The sequence below is a fragment of the Microtus ochrogaster genome, unplaced genomic scaffold (assembly GCF_000317375.1).
Source record: "Microtus ochrogaster isolate Prairie Vole_2 unplaced genomic scaffold, MicOch1.0 UNK14, whole genome shotgun sequence".
NCBI lineage: Eukaryota > Metazoa > Chordata > Mammalia > Rodentia > Cricetidae > Microtus > Microtus ochrogaster.
The window spans coordinates 4,359,141-4,363,102 of record NW_004949112.1 but is presented as its reverse complement, the minus strand read 5'-3'; the positions used below and the strand labels follow the sequence as shown (position 1 = coordinate 4,363,102).

The 3,962-nt window shown below is 38.3% G+C and overlaps 1 pseudogene; it reads right to left on the bottom strand.

Annotated features, from left to right (window-relative positions):
• Nucleotides 1-1,459: 1,459 nt before the first annotated feature.
• LOC113458291 lies at nucleotides 1,460-2,129 on the bottom strand (annotated as a pseudogene).
• Nucleotides 2,130-3,962: the final 1,833 nt, after the last annotated feature.

The following is a 3,962-nucleotide window of genomic DNA, read 5'->3' as shown; positions in this document are numbered from 1 at the left end:
TCTTATCTTGCCAAGACAGGGTAGGATAATTCTAAGAAAGTTCCTTGCATTTGATAATGGTATGTCAGTTACGTTAGGCCTTAGCCAAAGTTGGTTGACTCAACATTGCAAACGAGACTTTGGGTGATTGCCCAGGCAGTCAGTTGTCTCTGTCATTTGTTGCAAATTTTGGATATCTCTCATTTGTTAAGTAATATTTATTCCCTTCTCAGATCTTTGATGGAGTTGAAGATTATATAATTGTAGTTACTCTCTACATTATTTAGACTCCTTGAGATAGAATGTCTAGCAAAACTTTTGTTCTCAATATTGTTTGTTATATTTATCATTTGTTATTATTGTTTATAGTTGTATTTGGTTTAGTTCTGTCTTATTTAGACAAAGGGGGGAGATGTAGGGTTAAGCCAGCCCCTTAGGGGGCTGGCTTGCCTAGGGCGAATGTTTACTTTTAAATCGGGCACGCGGGAGACCGCGCGCCCCTTCTGCTTCCTGTGCAATGCGGGAACCTTGGTTCTGTAAGTTTATTTCTTCATTAAAGCTGTACATATTCTTTACAATCTGCCTGCATTTATTTATGCCGCTACACTCAGACATTCGCTGTTTCACACTCTGTCTAGAGATGATATTTTCACTTAGATTTATTATTTACTCTGGTGATGACCTCGAGCATTCGCGGTTTCACACGCTGTCTAGAGATGATATTTTACAACCATGAGTATAATCATTGACCCATTTCTGCCCTACTGCTGTTACACACCTGTAGAGCATATTCAAATCCTACGATACAACATGTCTGCTTTGCGTCCCTAAAGAACAAAATATATGTAAATATATGTATGCATATATATACATAATATCTAAAATAATTCCCCCTAATCCATAAAATACTGTTTCTAAAATATAGTGTGCCTTTCAGCCTAAGTCATACTAGCTATCCTAGACTTTAGAGAGTTTTGCGGACAATAAGTTGGGATTTTACTTATTAGGGAATATATTTTCCCCACTGTTGAGATATATTTTGTTCAGTATAAATTTCTTGGGTTTACAACATTTCAACATTTTACAAATATTTTCTAGCTTCTCAAAATATTATTTGTCATTGTCAGCCAATTTGTTTTTCCTCACTTTGGAGAGATATTCTGCTCAGCATAAACTTCTGGACTAACAACATTTCAACATTTTACAAATATTTTCTCTCTCCTCGGAACATTATTTGCCATTGTCAGCTAATTTGCTATGAATGTGGAAGGGCTCATCATCTGGGGTCTGTAGATACAATTTATTTTTCATTGTATTATTAATTTTATTATTATTTTTACAAAAGTTTATTACAATGTACAACAGGCTCCACGATAACACTTCATTCTAACTATAGGTGGCAAAGATGTTATGGCAGGGAATCCAGATGTTTAAATAGGAATGGAAGAGGGAAACCATCATCTCAGATATGAGGAACAGCTTACTTTTTGCCAGATTTCTTAACTCCACCTGTGGCCAGGGGTCCCTTCTCCGTGGCCTTGGCTTTTGGCTCCTGAGTTTCTTCTGCTCCTCTTTTTGTTTCTGCTTGGTAGCTTTATCTTCCTTGTCTATTTCCTTGGCCTGCTTCTTGGCCTGTTTCACAGGATTCTTTTTGCCCCTTCCCAGCCCGACATCCTGTAGATACAATTTAATTTTCATCATTTTTGAAGTTTTAATGTGGCTCTATATGGAATAAACCCTGCTCAGGTTTTGAAAAACTTGTCCACACAGCAAAGCTACATTTTACATATATCGATACACTGTTCAGAATTTCTCATATGATTTCTGTATTGTAATAGCGTCCCTTAGTTGTTTAGATCTCCAAGTGTGTGTTTATCAGACTACTTGACATGTTTCATCAGTTAAGTTCACATTTTAATAACTTCCACTTTCGTGAGGCAGTGCAGGTGTTAGCCTTCAATCTCACCATCTGGGAGGCAAAGGCAGGCGGATCTTAGCAAGGCAACCCTGGTGTACAGAGCTAGTTTTAGGAGATCCACGGCTCCCCCCCACCAAAAAAAAAATCCCTGTCTCTACAAACCTTTTTAAAAATCTGCTTTCATTTGAATAAGCCTTTTCAGGTATATGTGCCCAGACCCCTCACCACTCATTCTTCACTGTTAACACACACTGTGATTGCTCTTGTTTTCTATTCTGGTTCTAAAGTGTTTGTGTTTTGTCGCAGCAGTGTTATCTGCACTGTTTTCTAACTCTGCTCATTCCAAGTCTAGGGCTTTGGTTTTGTTCACTGTTATTCTCTCTGTCCTCAGAGTTCATCCCATTCCCTCCCTGTCTCCCAGAGTTCACTGCATGTTTGACACTGACTGGACACAGCGTAGGCATCCTGCACCCTGACAGCTTTCTCCAGGGAGGGCTGCAATTCTTCTGTAGGTGGGTCTCTTTGTTATTTATTGTTAGACCTACCTCTTTTTTCCTTTTTCTATGACTCTTCAGGCAGTTATTTCCTTAGCTCCCTGATAGCTCCTTTACAATAGAAATACTTTTTGTTCTAAAACAGTCTTTCCGTTGTTTTATCTCAGCACTTGACATGTTCACACCAGTTATTAGACGTCTCTATGGCTGGGGGAGAATTTCAGTTCAGCTCCTAGCATTGCGCAAACTCTGCTAGTCTGACTCTGTCTCAGGCTTGCTGCAGCTGCTGGCTAGCCTGGTGAAGCCTGCAGGGCCCAGCCCTCTGCTCACACAATATGTCCTTTGGCCAAGACCAACAATGAGTTCCAGGCAGGCCTTTGGGTATTTTCTGTGAAGTTTGTTTTCTGTAGTCATCTTTCCCCCTACTGTATCCACGCCACAGATCCTGATCTGACTTTCAGCTCCTTGGTGAGATATTCTGTTTTCCTCTCCCTTCTTAAGTCATGGTGGCTATAAGGCTTCACTAAGAATTGGGTAGCAATTTTCTATGATGTCATCATTATAGTTTCCTGGAGATCACAAATTGTCAGTTCATTTTTCCTCATTTTTTTCAATTGTGTAGAGAAATTGAGAAAAATCCAAAATTAATTATTCCTTCAGGCCTAGAAGCAAAAATATTATCATTAATTTTATTTTAAGTTAAATATCAATATGGCTAAGAGACTGACAAATTATATGACCAGTGTCAAGACAAGGCTAAGCCTTAATGGTTCCTTTTGTTGTTTTGTTTTGTTTGATTCATCATGGGAAGTAAGGTATAAATTGTATGCTATAATGTTCATCAACACAAACAAACATAAACATGCAAAAGAAAATATCCTTATGTTGTAGGATGCTGCTTTTTTGTTCCCAGCAGCTCAGACTCAAAATAATCACTCAAAAACTATATTATTAAATCACTGCTTGACCAATCACTTAAGCATATTGGTAGCTAGCCCTTACATCTAGAATTAACCTATTTTCATTACTTTATGTTTTACCATGATGCCCATGGCCTACTGGCAAGGTTCCAGTGCTTCTGTCCCCAGCTGAGGCTACATGGTGTCTCTCTGACTCTGCCTTCCTTATCCCAGCATTCAGTTTAGTTTTCCCCACCTACCTCTGTTCTGCCCAAAGCAGTTTTTTTTTTATTAATCAATGGTAATCACAGCATACAGACGGGAATCCCACATCATACTTATTTCTATGAAACAAGAGATATTTGTTGATTTACCAAAGTAGGAATCATTTAATTACTCAAAAGTGGACAGATTTCTTAAGCAACATGTTAAAGACATGTCCGTACTTGGAAATAATTACCAATGGGCTCAAAAAGCTTTTAGCAAAAAGGTTTTCATGTAGTACGGTATTGCTATGATCATTCGAAACATTTCCACAATGAAGTCTCATTGGTTTGGTGTGCCCTGAAGGATTCTATGTCAGACTGTTGGCCCAAAGCAGGTTTAAATTTATAGCACAAGCCTTGTATTTGGACAAATGATTTCCATATTGTATATGTAATGTCAATTATT